This window comes from Pelobates fuscus, chromosome 1 (assembly GCF_036172605.1).
Source record: "Pelobates fuscus isolate aPelFus1 chromosome 1, aPelFus1.pri, whole genome shotgun sequence".
Lineage (NCBI taxonomy): Eukaryota > Metazoa > Chordata > Amphibia > Anura > Pelobatidae > Pelobates > Pelobates fuscus.
The window spans coordinates 124291705-124309007 of NC_086317.1; the positions used below are offsets into that span (position 1 = coordinate 124291705).

The window sequence follows — 17303 nt, forward strand, 5'->3', positions numbered from 1 at the left end:
TTAGAGGGCCTGGCTGAATGATTGGCAGTCTGTGTGGCTTGAATTGATGTCAGGTTGATTTTACTATTCTTTGTGAGGAACGAACTCCTTTCCGTTCCCTTTTACCATGAAAACGAGAGAAATCTCAATGTATCTTTCCTAGTAAAATATTTTATAAATCAATAAATAATGTATGTATGTGAAATATTTGTATGCATTTTACTTTGTTTACTTCCTTTTATATGAGTTTAGTACATTGTTTTTACTCCACAGGGAAGGTGACGAGCTGGAGTGAAATTATAATACCCTACTGCGATTCTGTCATTCCTTAGAATCTCCTTTCCTTCATAGAAAAATTACAAGTTTAAAAAAAAAAAAAAGCACACACATGGAACACATCAAACCTATCACAATCTCAACACACTATCCATGGCCCTCTTACCATATCTTTATACTCAGTGGCCATCTAGTACTTACGTGTACCTCTATTGCCTTTGTCTTCGTCACCTGGCAGCACTCTCCCAAACATCACACCATGATTTCCCTTTTCTTCTGGTCCCTACCTCTCCTCATTCTGTATTCATCGATCAGAAACCTCTAGGTAGCACACCTCTGCCAACCACCATGTCACTTGACCCAACTGCCTGTTCTATAAATATCCAATCACTTTTCATTTAACAATATCCTCACCATCATGACATCTGAGGGCCCTCTCATCCTTCTGGCTGTCCTGGTATTGCCACATCCTTGTTTCACCTGGATGCACTCTCATTCTCACATCTCTCCTCACCACATCTGCCTACCTAAACCAATCATTCCCACATTATTTTTTTCTGTGGCAGTACCTAGGTTATCAAAAACTCACACAAATACATCATTACTAGCAACACCATTCTAGTCAATGTCTTACACACACCTTACTGCAGGTACGCGGCCAACCTCATCTCTGTCTTTAAAGGACCACTCTAGGCACCCAGACCACTTCAGCTTAATGAAGTGGTCTGGGTGCCAGGTCCCTCTAGGATTAACCCTTTTTTTTTTATAAACATAGCAGTTTCAGAGAAACTGCTATGTTTATACTGAGGGTTAATCCAGCCTCCAAAACCTCTAGTGGCTTTCCTATGCGACCGGCTGAATGCGCGCGCGGCTCCTGCCGCGCATGCGCATTCAGCCGATGACGTCGCAAGGAAGAAGGAGAGGAGGAGGAAAGCTCCCCGCCCGGTGCTGGAAAAAGAGGTAAGTTTAACCCCTTCCTCTCTCCAGAGCCCGGCGGGAGGGGGACCCTGAGGGTGGGGGCACTCTCAGGGCACTCTAGTGCCAGGAAAACGAGTATGTTTTCCTGGCACTATAGTGGTCCTTTAATAGATTGGCTATGTACATGATTTAATCTATCATACCTACAGCATCTCTGCTCTCTCATGTCTGTTATATGTGATGTGTCTCATGTTAGCTACGTCTCATAGCACTGTGTCAGTTCACTTAAAGCGAAACATCATTTACCAATACAATCATTTTAAATCTCCAAAATGCTGTATTAATACCCGATAATGAATATACAATAGCATATATCATATTAAAACAGAAGTGTAAAGAATTTGAGAGACACTACCTAAAATGAAAATAATAAAAGTTACATTATTTCCATCTTTTAAAGGACCACTATAGTCACTCAAACCACTTCAGCTCAATGAAGTGGTCTGGGTGCCAGGTCCCCCAGGTTTTAACCCTTCAGATGTAGGGGAAAGGTAAGTGGCTGAAGGGGTTTTAACGCCTTCAGCCCAGCGGAAGGGGGGCCCTAAGGGTTATATAGTGTCAGGAAACCGAGTTTGTTTTCCTGACACTATAGTGATCCTTTAACCAAAGCTTATTGTCACAAGCAAAACCTCCAGAGGAATATATACAATGTATACAATCCATTTTTCACTAAAACTGATTTCTTCTTTCAATTTCATCAACAGCCGAACAAAACACTGTTTGTTCTGTATTACCTTTCTAACAGGAGAGAAAGTAATGACTAGAACTATCCATTTTATACAGAAATCCGGAATATGCACACCAAACACGAATCTCTGACCCTGTAGTGTTAAAAACACAATCTAGCCCTAAGATTGATTTAAAAAATATCAGTGCCTATAACAGCATTTATCTGATTTGGCCTACCAATGAAAGGTAAATAGAAATCTATTTATATTTAAAAATATTTAGATAAGCACGCTCCCAAAATGACAGCACAACAAAACTACTGACTTGTGAGTTGCTGAGGACTCTGTGAACCTAATGCCGATATGGCATTTCAGAAATTCTACAGACTAATTCATTCAAAGGGGGCTCAACTGTGGGAATGTCTCATTGGGCATAACTGGCAGATTTCTGTGTTTAACATTTACTGGTGTTAAAAGTTGTAAGGGACACAGCCAGTTTCCTCATAACAATAACCAGTCATTCAGATCTCCTTATCATCCCAAATCAGTCAGCTTCATCTGTCCCATGTCTGGAAGTTCTGTGTCAGTCCCAACAGTTACAGTTACATTGGTATATCTTAGAGAAAGTGAAATAAATTTACTGAAAATTCCTGCAAATCCAAGAGCTTTAGAAAAACACATTTTCAAAGCACAGCAGATGCACATCTTGTCTCTCTGTCTTGCAAACTGTTTGTATTGCAAACAAATGCAAAGATGAAATGAAGTCAAAATGTCTCATATAATAAAATGTTCTAAACTGGGAGCCATCAATGCTAGAGCAATCAAAATGTCATCAGACGTAGCGTAAGTTGGTGTAAACAAACCGCCCTATGGAGTGCATGCCCAAGGTTACACACTTGCAATATTCTTCAAAAGTTCAAAAAATGAGGCCAGCACTATCCACTTTGCATCTGATAGCGCAGGCATTATTTTGTGCCTTTTGTCTAAGCACAGAGTGAGCCTGTATAATTGAAACTTTTTATTTTTGGTACTGCAGTAACCCAACCTCTATTTTCATATTGCAATATTCTTCACACTCTCATAAATTCTCTGTCATATCACGGGGAAACTAAGAGAGCTTATATTGTTAAAACATGGAGGACAATAAACCTACAACCATTTCAGCTAAATTTGTCAGTAAAGGGGACACAGTGGATCCATCTAGAGATAACAGGAAAAGATGTATAATTTTGTGGTAGAAGACATCATAGCTCATTTTTTCTATAAGTGGCAACCCATCTATATTAAAGGGACACTATGGATACCCAAACCACTTCATCTCATTGAAGTGGTCTGGGTACATTGTCCTTTTCCTCTTAGTCCTGCAATGTCAAACATTCCAGTATTTGAGATTGCCTCTAGTGGCTGTCTGGTAGGCGCTTCATGGAGCCGGTCTCTGTGAAGCGATGCTGGACATCCTTACGCGCTGCATGAGGATGTCCAGCGTCAGAAAAAACACCATAGGAAAGCAATGAGGCAATACTTTCCTATGGGGAAGCCCTGATGCGTGCATTTCACTTGCCACGCATGTGCATGCGCTTTAGGTTCCCCCATCAGATAACATCTGAGGAGGCATAGGGATATCAGCGGTAAAATCAGGCAAGTGAATAAAGGTTTTTTTTTTTACTTTGTGTGCTGAAGGTGGGGGCCACGAGGAAGGGGGGGACCAGAGGGACACTATAGTGTTAGGAATACAACTTTGTATTTCCAACACTATAGTTTCCCTTTAAGTGGAAGCTGTCATAATTTATTATTACTGAAAATTAAATATTACATGTAATATAGCCAAGTGCATCGTTTTGTAATGAATACATACATACTTTTTTTTTTCTACTGAATCGCCTGGCTAACACTTCTTAGGTAGGAGTGCCATCTTTACCCTGTTTGATCAGATTAATTTGAAGGTACGAAACTGTCCAAGTTTGACATGTCCTGAGCTAATGCATGATCTTAGGTTTCCTCAGTGCACTCTAGCTCCTGATTTTTGCATATTTCTGGAAGGATAAGCTGTGTTTCTGACTTAATGGAACACTCGAAGCACCATAATCACTATAGCTCATTGTTGTTGATATTGAGCCTGGAGCATGATGGAACCCCCTAATTGTAAGTAGGCAAATTATTTTTTAGAACAGATAATTTCTTACCAGGGGTTTGCTGGTTGCCGCTCCCTGCCTCCAACAGTGACGAAGGATAGCCGAAAGCTTCCTGTCTGAGCCCAGGGATTCACCCAGAAGAAGCTTCTGGCTCTCTGTCGTATGTAGCGGAGACAGGGAGCCGTCCCCAATGTACCCTATCAAAGAAGTCAGTGATTAGGCACAATGGGCTGGCACCATAACCAGTACAGCAAGCTGTAGTAGGTACTGTCCTTGGAGTGTCCATTTTAAAAATGATTCCACTCACAGAACCATGAGATAATTACTTACATGTATGCATACAATGTTTTTTTCCTTTTTGTAATCATGGCAGATTGACAGATTTCAGATTTTAACATAAATGATTTCAATGACCATCCATGAATTATTTGATTACAAAAGAAAAAAGGGCATATATAAATACACATATCTAAGCAGCAACACTCCATTTTATATACAGTAATCTTCACAGCTCATTACTTAAGATGAGCTTCACTAATAAAAATTTTCATAAAACATACAAAACTATGGTCATGTTTTCTATAAATCCATCCTTTCATTTACTATGCATTGTTTATTTAACTACTAGTTGTGATCTACACATAAAAGCAATGGAAAAATAAAAACCGGATTGAGTCAGACATATAATACTATTGTTCGAGTAATGACTCCCTGTATCAAATAACAACATCAAAAGTCTAATAGACAATACTAACTGAATGAGGAATGACAAAAGATGGGTACTTAAATATTTAACCCCTTAAGGACACATGACGTGTGACATGTCATGATTCCCTTTTATTCCAGAAGTTTGGTCCTTAAGGGGTTAAAGAGTGTAAACAATAATAATTAAAAAGAAATGTTGATTACATTAACCCATTAAGAAGAATTTTCTCAAGAAAAGCTTTTTTATTTTTATTTTGCGACTCACAAGAGACACAAGCAGTTTTGTAAGTTTTGCCATGTGCTTGTTCAACCACAAGTTTCCTTGCTTCTGGTTATATACCATATATTATTTTTTTAAAGAACAGATAGAGCATTCTTTTGATACCCTACATATTATCCTGTTACCCGATCCTATTATTTATTATTAATAAAATATTAAAAAACATGGGGGCAAAATACCGTGAACAAAATTATAAGAGTGGCACATTTTAGAGTGGCCTTTTATTGTGGCCTGCCTAAGGCACACCTGTGCAATAATCATGCTGTCTAATCAGCATCTTGATATGCCACACCTGTGAGGTGGATGGATTATCTCTGCAAAGGAGAAGTACTCACTAACACAGATTTAGACAGATTTGTGAACAACATTTGAGAGAAATAGGCCTTTTGTGTACATGGATAAAGTCTTAGATCTTTGAGTTCAGCTCATGAAAATGGGGCCAAAACAAAAGTGTTGTGTTTATAATCTTGTTCAGTGTACTTTGCTGTCTGTTTTCCCATTATATGTAATTTGCACAAAAGGCAGCTATAGAACAATACCTAAAAGTAATTTATTTATGCAGATTTTGAAAATACCTTATTCGCTTAACCCCTTAACGCCGTTACGGCGTTCCATGCCGTCCGGCATTAAAAGGGCTTTAAAGCCGTTGTGGCGGCATGGAACGCCGTAACGGCTTTGAGCCCCTGGAGGAGAGGTGTACTCACCTCCGCCGCGATCCTCTTCTGGGGGGCTGCCTGACAGCCCAGGCAGCCCCCATCCGGCAAATGAGGCCCCCGGGGGCCATGTGATCGCTCTCAAAGAGCGATCACATGGCCCCCTATAGCTGACTATGGATCTGCCAGCAGGGGGACTGTCTAAAATATCAGACAGTCCCCCTGCTGGTGGGAAAGTAAAAAAAAAAAAAAAATTAGACAAGTGTAAAAATAAATTAAATATTTATATAAGTATATATATTAATATTAAAATACACTTAGAATGACGTTACATATATATAATATCTATATATATTATATATATATAATAGATGTACATATATATTATATATAAATACGTATAATAAATAAATAAAATAATACAATAAATAAATAAAATATTGAAACAAAATTTTATATAAATTATATATGCATATGTAATTTCATTCTAACTGTATTTTGTTATTAATATATATATATATCGGTAACAAAATACACTTAGAATGACATTCTATATATATATATATCTATCTATATATAAAATACAAATAACCGCAAATATATATATATATAGATAAATACATAATTACATTAAAGATTACATTAGTATACACGTAGAATTTAAATACCTATAAATGCATATATATTAAAATTCTACGTGTATATTTAAATAATCTTTTAACATAATTATGTGATTTGATTTTAAGAATTGATTTAAGAGAATTTAATTTGCAAGCACTATATTTGACCCTGTAACTCTCCAAGGCACCATAAAACCTGTACATAGGGGGTACTGTTTTACTCGGGAGACTTCGCTGAACTCAAATATTAGTGTTTCAAACTGGTAAATTGTATTACAACGATGATATTTTAAGTAAAAGTGACGTTTTCCGCATTTTTTACAAGCGAACGGCACTTTTATGGTCTATATTATTGTTGTAATATGTTTTACTGTTTTAAAACACTAATATTTGTGTTTAGTGAAGTCTCCTGAGAATAACAGTACCCCCCATGTACAGGTTTTATGGTGTTTTGGAAAGTTAGAGAGTCACATATAAGGCTTGCATTTCATTTTTTTCCACATTGAAATTTGCCAGATTGGTTATGTTGCCTTTGAGAGCGTATGGTAGCCCAGGAATGAGAATTACCCCCATGATGGCATACCATTTGCAAAAGTAGACAACCCGAGGTATTGCAAGTGGGGTATGTCCAGTCTTTCTTAGTAGCCACTTAGTCACAAACACTGGCCAAATATTAGTTTTTTGCTTTTTTCACACAAAAACAAATATGAACGCTAACTTTGGCCAGTGTTTGTGACTAAGTGGCTACTAAAAAAGACTAAACATACCCCACTTTCAATACCTTGGCTTTTCTACTTTTTCAAATGCGATGCCATTATGGGGGTAATTCTCATTCCTGGGCTACCACACCGTCTCAAAGGTAACATTACTAATCTGGAAAATTTCAATTTGAAAATGGAATGTTCTATATTTGACCCTGTAACTTTCCAAAACAACATACAACCTGTTAATGGGGGGTACTGTTGTTCTCGTGAGACATCGCTGATTACAAATATGTGCATTTTTTTGCAGTAAAACCTAACAGTATTATGACATTCACAGTTAAAATGTCAGACGGAAATGCAAATTTAAAAAAAAATCGTATTTTCTCACATTTTTTTTAATTTTATTCATAATAAATTATGTTCCATATATGAATAGTTAATGATAAATTAAAGCCCTGTTTCTCCTGAACAAAATGATATATAATAAGTGTGGGTGCATATAATTTGAAAGAGGGGAACTACGGGTGAACCGACATATAGCGCAATTTCTAGTTTTTGTTTACGTTTTGTTTTGATCAGAACGTGCACTATTGACTCCATCCTGAAGGGGTTAAAAAGACACTATAGTCACCAGAACAACTACAGCTTATTGCATTTATTCTGGTGAGTATAATCATTCATTTCAGGCTTTTTGCTGTAAACAAAAATGTAGTGTTTACATTACAGCCTAGTGATAACTCCACTGGCCACTCCTCAGATGGGTACTAGAGATGCTTCCTAAAGGGCAGTGTTGCCATTCAGTATCTCCACCCTCTGCATGCAGACACTGAACTGTCCTCATAGAGATGTACTGATTTAGTTCATCTCTATCAAGAGATACTGATCAGCCAGGAATGTGGTTGACTTGTGCTGGATCTGCCCCAGATCTGCCTCCTTGACAGTCTCAGCCAATTCTAATGGGAAGCATTGTGATTGGCTCAGACCACCACTTCTGATGATGTCAGCAGACAGGTCAGAGGCAGACATGGGCAGAGCCAGCAGCTGCAGACCTGAATACAAGTAATATTTTACTATATTTAGGGAGGCATGAAGGGTCAGGGGGGCTAGATGGTGGTTTTAACACTATAGGGTCAGGAATACATGTTTGTGTTCCTGACCCTATAGTGTTCCTTTAAGATTTTCATTTATTTTGGCATTTACATATCACATACTAGAGAAGTACTTAGGCCTTATATTACCTAAGAAGTATGATAGGCCTTCCCTATATGAAAGCACTAAATCAATACTTTCCTATGGCAATTTAGAAGATGCTGGATATTTTTGTGCAAGTCGTGAGAACATTCATTGTAGTTTCACTGACTTAACTCAGTGTAACAGCTAGAAGTGCCTCTAGTGGCTGTTTGGTAGATTTGCAGTTTCTCTGCAATGTAGGTCTAATGGGATAGGGACAGTGCACTCAGACCATTTCAATGAGATGAAGTAGTCTGGGTGCCTATAGTGTCCCTGTAAATATGCCTTTGACTGTAACTCCAATGACTTTAAGACAAGCAAAGCCTGTGAGAGAGTGATTGGAGAAAAAGTCCAGATCTTATTTAATTAAAGGCACAGTGAAGTGTAACTCGTATCACTCTCAGATATGTGTTGAGTGGCTCAGAATCATGGAAGATACAGTCCATGACATACTGCAGGTATAAACCTAAGCCCTTAAACTTAAGACCCCCTAATCAGAAAGATTTATAAAGCACCAATATAGTCTGTAGCTCTGTATAACAGATAATCATTTATTCTAACAAAACACGATTGACATATGAGAAAACTAGATGAAAAGGGCATGCCCAAATGAGTTTACAATTCCCTGATTGTTAACGATCGCTAAATTCCCAATCAATACACCAAGCTTAACTCTACACTAGCCCTAACTGTAATTTGGAGTGATTCCCTCTGCTGACATTGGTACTGACATCAGCAAAGGAATTTCCTAACTCACACAGTACAGTAAAATTGACAAAAGGAAACCCCACTGCATTAGTTTGGCAGATAAATTGACTTACACTGAAAGCAAACTATATTCAAAAGTGAGTCCACAGGCACAATTTAATTGAACATAAGAAAAGGGTTTATTTTTTTCATATAGTTAAATTTTAATGGGATACTATAGTCACCAGAACAATTAGAATTACAGCTCATGGTAGTTGTTCTGGTGAGTACATCATGTTCCTGTAGGCTTTTTGTGTTTGTGTTCCTGACCCTTTAAATATATTTCTTCTTGCACTCAATCCTCTAAATGGCAGGGCAGAATTAATGCTGGTGGGGTATATTATGGCAGGGGATAGTGAGGAGCCCTGTAGTATCATGGAGATTATTGGAATGTTAGTTTCTTTTCTTTTTTTACTGTTGTTCGCAAAAGGAATAATAGATTTGCACATCTGTCATGAGAGGCTATGGGAAGGGTGCATACAAAGAGCACATTTTTTGGCATGAAAGTTTGAACGATGGAAAGAGGGTATAGGCCGAACTAAAAACAAAAAAGTCTGGAAGAACTAGTAAACTAAAGAGAATAATAGTTAAGAAATAATGTGGAAAGAAAGAAAAAAGCACGAAGAACAAAGAAAGTTGGGGGACAATTCATGGCTTTTTGGGGAGACAAAGAAAAAATGCAAAGTTACTTAACCCCTTAAGGACCAAACTTCTGGAATAAAAGGGAATCATGACGTGTCACACACGTCATGTGTCCTTAAGGGGTTAAAAAGGAAGGTTGTGATATGCATAGTGCTGGCGAGAGAAGAATTTTTTTGTCACCAGCTGTCAAGGACAGATGCTTAACTCACAAACAGTGTGGCAAGTTTACCTTATGCACAATAATGATGTATGACTCGGCCTTAGAATGGCCAGACTTAACCTATATAATATAAGGTATAAAGAATAGACAGATACAGGCCAAAGCAAGGGTTGGAGACAGATGGATAAACAAGTATAACAGAGCCAAGAGTCAGGAATATCAGAAAACAGAATAAACGATCAAACAAAGCCGAATCAGTTACAAGAAATACGAAGGAAATAGGAACACACTGTCGGACTAGAAAGAAACACAACAGGGCTTATTAAGAGAGGTCACAAGGGCTTAATAAATACCTCTGTGTAACCTTTGCATGCCAAAACAAACAATGAACACAACAAACTTTACCCGCGTGGCAGACATCTCCTCCGATATGGATATCCCCATGCCTAACGCGATGAAGTTTGATGCCGCTTGACGTTGCCAATTACACAGAAAGTTCTGCCTCTTCCTCCATTTATCCTAGTAGGGATCTGCGTCTTGTGTGGGCCAGAACTCTTAGCCCACACAAGACACAGGTCCAACAAAGACAATAAGGTGAGGAAGAGGTAGAATATTATGCATAAAGGACCACTATAGGCACCCAGACCACTTCAGCTTAATTAAGTGGTCTGGGTGCCAGGTCCATCTAGGATTAACTCTGCCTGCTACAAACTGCTATGTTTACACCAGGGTTAATCCAGCCTCTAGTGGCTGTCGCATTGACAGCCGCTAGAGGCGCTACCTCGCTTCTCACTGTGATTTTCACAGTGAGAAGATGCCAGCGTCCATAGGAAAGCATTGAGAAATGCTTTCCTATGGACTGACTGAATGCGCGCACACGTGGCTCTTGCCGTGCATGCGCATTCAGCGGATGACTTCGCAAGAGGGAGGAGAGTCCCCAGCGCCGAGGGAGCCCGGCACTGGAGACGGGTAAGTGTTTAACCCTTTCCTTCAGCCTGGCGGGAGGGGGACTCAGAGGGTGGGAGGGACCCAAAGACCCTAAAGAGCCAGGAAAACATGTTTGTTTTCCTGGCATTATAGTGGTCCTTTAATTGCCGACATTGGAAAGGTGTCCAACATGTTTTCATAAGGAATAGGGAACGCTGGATTAGAGGAGTGCCAGGGGGACATCAGGCATGCGGATCAGGTATGACAGTTAGAGTCATTCTGCAATATGGAAGCCAATAAAACGGAGTCTTTAGTCACTTTAACAAAAGAAAAAAATATATTTTCTCAATGGTCTTAAACAGGCGTGTAAAAGGCACTAAAAATATATTCCTGGTCTCACAAAGAACATTTCTAACCCATACCTGTCAAGAGTGCTGGGATTCTATATCCTGCCAAACACTTATTGAGCTTAGATCTATGTCCATGCAGTGAATATTAAGACAGGCTGCCAAAACAGTGGAAGGGTACACAAGCGTCTGTTAATTTGCCAGTATTTATTGTTCCGTACTAAGCACTGAGAATTGTGGTTGTCAGCGGGAAGTATAGTAGGAGATTTCTAAAGTAAATTAAAACATAATTTCTATCACTACACTTTGAGCCATCGGTCTTATTCTCTCCAGTCAGCTTTTTAGAAAGAAAAAAAATATATATCTAAATGACCATTAATTGTAACAAAAAGTAGGCACAAATCATTGCACAGATAGAGCAGTGATAAACAGTGATCTAAAATAATCACAATTTTTAAAGCATCACCAGTGAGAAAATTCCTACATGTGCCAAGATGACATGGTTTATACAGTATAACTTCCCAATCATTTGCCCATATTCACACGGTGTTCATATTTATTGAATACTACAGACACATTTTGGCCCCCAGCACACAGTGGATTAACCAGCACACCCCACCGGCACTACATAATCCTGCAAGTATATGTTGATGGGGTTCATGAAGATCATACTTTGAGGATTATTTACCAAAAAGCAAGTTGTTGGGACTGACATACACTTTTTGGCCTAAATCTGCTGTGACAACCTATGCCAGCCATGAGACTTTAATTGACCATCCTTGGCCAACAAAGAGCAATCGACTTGACATACAACACACTACAGCTAAATGTTTAGGGAATTGCCCTCAATGTAATTTATGGATATATAGCAGCCTGATTGCTCACAAGAGGAGATATTTGCCTCCACCTCCCCAATGATTTTTAAACCCAGAAGGTGTGTCTCCACCACGAGACATAATTTCCTGTTTGTTTATACAGATGATGAGCAAACCAAAGCATCCCTTGATGTCTGCATTGTGCATTTCCATACCTTACCAATGTTCATTGCACAATTAAAATCTTAAGTCAACAATTACAATGGAATTGCCATACCGTGATTATTTGTCTTCTTGTTTTCGCCTCCGTCTCCCCTCCAGACACTATTGCCGCACAGAACCCGACAAGCCTGCACTCGCTTTCATTCTAGCTGCTTGCAAGCAAAACCAAACAACACGTTTCCTATCTTTACAAAGCGTTCAGCCATGTGTTTTCCTTCTTACCTGCACGAATATGCGTGAATTTCAAACAGGTAAGAAAAGGATCATTCAATGCAAAAACATTTTTAAAGTATCCTAATTACTCAGCTTGAGTAGGGACAGAATGAAAATACATAATAAGTATATAATACTTTATTAAAAATAGAACAATTTCCAGTTGCTACACTTTACTTTGACCAGACAGAGATTAAAGTATCTACTAAAGAGATACTGAAAATAATCTGAAGATTATTCCCACAATAGGTTTGATTTTAGTAAAATGTAATGAATTAAAAATTTAACCGAAAAATTCATGCTAAAATATAGGAGTGGGAAGAATTTGACAAGTTCCCAGTTTTTCTTTTTTGGCATGCATATTTTGAATACCGTCTCAGCTCAACACAATACTCGGTTTAGTGAGTAATGCCGTATGCATTGTCTTCTTAAAGGTTTAGATTGCTATTACGGACATTAAAAATAATGTCATTTATTACATAAACCAGGAATTGCAGAGAAATGCAAATTCAAGGCTGATAAATCCTATCTGATTTATTCCTCAGATTCAACGTTTAATATTTTTACCATAAACATTCAAATTCCATTCCATATTTTTTTAAAACCTCAAAATGTTATGCAGTTTCTAATCTGAGGTTAATACAAAGTATTAACAAAGCACACCGAAAATAGCATTTGAACCAGAAAAACAAACAAACAGGGTAAAGAGAAAGAGAAAATAGATGCATTAGGAGCATAAAGCCGTACAATAGAAAATTACCGTTTTGTGGATTATGTTCTAATGAACGTATTAATTTAACACGGAGACAAATAAAATGTTCTACGTTGAAAAGAAAAGAATTAAACAAGTCGCTGAAAGCCCACCTCGTGCAGTGATGTTTCCTTACCTTCAGCACAAAAGGAATTTGAAAATGTTGTTGAAAAGGAGGAGGTTTGACAATCAGGCTCCACACTGCTATTGGCGCTGCGTGCCCTAACCCATCTTGTACAGTCACCCTGGAAACCAATTCAGCAAACGGGAAACGCTCTCAAAAATATCTGCTGTCTGCCAGGCTGTTAAAGGTGCAGCATCTTTACATAACCAAGCCCAATCCTAATAAAATGGGAGTGAATTTGCAGCCTCCTAATATGACAGGACTGTTTGCAAGCTTTTCATTTTATATATAAAAAAAAATGCTGTGTTTCATACAGCAACATATATAAATTAAATTAATGGGAAACAATAGTCATAGTATCTGCACACGTGCACTGCAAGATTTTTTTTACTAAGGGGGATTATTCACTAAACTCCAAATTGTAGCAAAATTGAAATCTGGATAGGTAAAACAGCTCATTGGGAAAAACTCACCAAATTATTTACAGCCAAGGCTTGGCTAATTTAGTGTTTGTTTCAATACAGATGAATTGAACTTCCTACAATTTGGAGTTTAGTAAATAACACTGAAAGGTGGTGGAGCTATTATTATTATTTTATTATTTATATAGCGCCAGCAAAATGAAGCCATGTCAGGACTAGCACAATTAAAATAAAGTAAAGTAGCAGTTGTCATGGGGTCCCCTAACATTGTTGGAGGGCCTGGGGGGTGGGGGCGGTTTAAAGACCAAAAAAGGAGCTTACGGTAATTACTAACAGGGAGCCAAGATGGAAATGTTCACTCTCAGGATTTATACATGACCTGTGTCCACCTGACTTGTCTACCCCTGCTTCCTCCCTCCCGCATCAGCTGTATGGTGAGAATGGTCCAATGAAATGCTTAATTACATGGGACCGTGGAGAGGAAAGGTCTGATATAAGATGGAGTGTGAAAGGAATCGCAGGGAATTTTGCCCAGTGCCGGATCCTAAGTAAGCTTATTCTTGTTTTTAAATGGTTTTTCATTTGAAATAAGTAGGGTTGGACCAAGTAAATATTTCCCTATAGGGCATTCTAAAGTAAAAGTAAAATATAATTAGAAAGGGTTGGAGTATGGAATGTGAGGCAGAAAGACTCACTGAACTTAATTTTGGCTTACCTTAACATCACACAAACATACAATCTTTAAAACCTGATAGATCCATACCTGGAACAATCCATCTATAAAGACAGGACATGGCTAAAACATAGCAACAGGAAGGGCAGCCTACATCGAGTATGAAAATGGAGAATCCTTATAATATCAATACACGATTTAGAGTACTTCCACCAATGAAGTAACAAAGCTTGATATATTATTTTCCCTTTCATCATCCCCCTACCTCTCAGACGGCTCAGTGACTGGAGACTTGGACACCTGTGTCACCAACGACAGAGCCATCATATCACTCACATGATTGGCTTCCAACCAACTGATCTACAAGCCTAGCTTATGTGTGTGGCCCATTGACAATGTGTTAAGCTGAAGCATAGGCCAAATAATGTGCCCTCAATGTCCAACAGAAAAGTAAAATACCTTCATGAGTTCCAGGCTGAGCTCCCTTTCAGTTATAAGGAAGCATTTATGTATTTCATGGCACCCTCATAGCCCACCGAAACATGAGGTAGCTAATATGACATATTTAATTTCTTCCCTTTAGTATCATTTTGACTGTTTCTCATATTCATGCCATACTGATTAAATATTAGCTCTAGGGGCAGACTGTCTGATCACAAAAGAATAAAGATAGTTGATTCAGCCAACAATCCCACTGAATACCGTGAAACCGACTGATTGTCATTGATACAGCAAGTCGAGCAGAGAAACTTGTGAGCAGACATGCATGACACAGATATTCACTAAACAAGGAATTGTAGCAGACTGAAACAAATGGAAGAATTTAGTCCAAATAGCAGATGTGGAAAAATTCTAAAATTTTACAGTTTGTTACAGATTGACTATTTTAGCCCAGATTTTGCCAACATTGGTTTCAATTTGCTACACTTCAAAACTTGAAGTGAATAACCCTGTCAGTTAAGCCTAAAGGTGTCACGGCTGCTGGCGCTGTCTTACCTGCCGGAAACATTATATATAGAAAATGCATGAAAGAATCCGCAAAAAAGAACATTTGTCAAATTTGATGTTCCTGTGTGCAAATACTTGGAGTTCTGCTCAAACTAGGATGCAGATGGCAGTTATCAGTCAATTCAAGCTTTCCTTCTGATTTGAGAGGACAGAGTATATTCCATTAACTACTAATAAACAGAAGTTTATGGAATATGTAATTCGGTACTCCGCAGCATTCATCAGATAAGATTACCTAAAATGATAGCAGCTGCACAATAGTTGCTATAAACTTATTCTGAAAGGAGTTTTGTGAATGGAGATATAGAAGTTACCAATAGAAGTGACCTCCCACAAATGGAGGTAAATAATATTCTCCCACATTCAATTATCATACTTTGGCTTCCTCCATCTCAAAGACCAAATTTCATTTATATGTTTCCGTCAACAAAGATTACAATTAAAGTGTGAGACATCTTGTCTAAAAAAAATTAACTAATAAAATTTGGTCTAAAGCAACATTGAAACATTGACTAGTGGACTTCACATTCTATTTTCCGTATAACTGATTTTTTTACGTCACACAAACTTACCCCATTCATGCAAATAAAAGATACATTTAATTTAATTTGACTGACTCTGACAGCCCCACACATGAAAGAATAAGTGAATTACTCAAAATAAATTGGCCCTTTAATAAAACAATATACTATATCAATGTGAATTATCAAATTTAGAAAAAAAATATACATTTTAGATACCAGCAAAAAAAGAACCATTTAAATTTGCTATTCATATTTAATAGAAAATAACAGCCAGAAATTTGATTCAATATTTGCTTGGGAAAAAGATTTAGAAAAATAATTGGATATTATAGACTGGTTTGCATGTAAGGCGGCACTGAGGTGCATTACACAGTGTGTGGCGCATTTAGAGTCCAACTACAAAATCATTCATCTTTGGTATCTCATCCCATCTAGATTACATAAATTGAAATTAACTAATTCGAATAAATGTTGGAGGGGGTGTGAAGAAGTACGGTCGTTGTGTCACATACGGTGGATGTGCCCCAACGTGGGCGCACACTGGCAATCAGTCCAGAAATTAATATTTACAATCAAAGATTAAACCCCCAGATAGATTAAAAATTGTGTATGTAAAAGAATTCCAAATCACCTTCCAAAACACCAAAAAATATTGCTGGGACATATTTAATAACAGCAACTACAACCATAACCAGATATCGGAAAATTAGTGACTTGCCAGATGTTAAAGAGATTTTATACTCCATTCTACATAATAAACATCACAAATTAATCTATTGCCAATACTCGGAAAATAATACAGGTAGTCCTCATTTTACGACTTACCTGTTTAACAACGACTCAGACTTATGACCAGCTCTCTAGCGTGGTTATTCAAGGAATTTCCCATGTTAGAGAGCTGGTCTATGTTTGGGGAACTTTAGCGGAACATAGATTTGAGGGATTCCCTGTTCTGGTGCGTTTGTCGATGTTCCCCGAACATAGACCTGCACTGGTGCGCATGCTCTGTAGAGCATCCTCACTTACCGACCAATTCGTTTTACGACGAGTCATGAGAACGGAACCCGGTTGGTAAGTGAGGAGAGCCTATATTAGATTAAGACAAGAATGGAATAAATGGGGAAAACAATTCTGAAGCTAGTACAATGTATCAGTGTGATACCAATTTGACCAAAATATGTAAATATATACTTTTAATATTGCAACAACTTTCTGTCACTTTGTAAATAAGTATATATAAAATAACTAAAAATAATTTATTTTTTAAGGATGATTTTACATATAAACCTATTTTCTTGTTTAATTTATTTTTCTTTTTATTATTTTTCTCCACGTTTGTTTTTATTTTATTTTTTAATGTTTCAATTCTTTTTCTTTTCATTATATTGCTGGTAACTGTAGACTCATTGCTGTTAAACTCATGTATTAGCAATGTGTATTGTCGATATGTTTATTGTTATTACATATATATATATATATTTGAAAAACTCAATAAACAATATT

The 17303-nt window shown here is 37.7% G+C and overlaps 1 protein-coding gene and 1 long non-coding RNA gene across 11 annotated transcripts in view; one reads left to right on the forward strand and one right to left on the reverse strand.

Moving 5' to 3' along the window:
* Window positions 1-17303, reverse strand: part of MAP7D2 (MAP7 domain containing 2) — a 140637-nt gene that overhangs the window by 80968 nt on the left and 42366 nt on the right. Inside the window, exon 1 of one of the 10 annotated variants that reach the window (XM_063450199.1) lies at window positions 13186-13224. The exons of the other annotated variants lie outside the window; for them this stretch is intronic. The gene's annotated coding sequence lies outside the window, so the exon portion shown is untranslated. Of the gene's footprint in view, window positions 1-13185; window positions 13225-17303 lie in introns of those variants that run through there. 10 annotated transcript variants of the gene reach the window in all.
* Window positions 12218-17303, forward strand: part of LOC134607691 (uncharacterized) — a 39183-nt gene continuing 34097 nt past the window's right edge. Inside the window, exons 1-2 of the long non-coding RNA XR_010090682.1 lie at window positions 12218-12336; window positions 14023-14143. This is a non-coding gene — a long non-coding RNA (uncharacterized LOC134607691). The remainder of the gene's footprint in view (window positions 12337-14022; window positions 14144-17303) is intronic.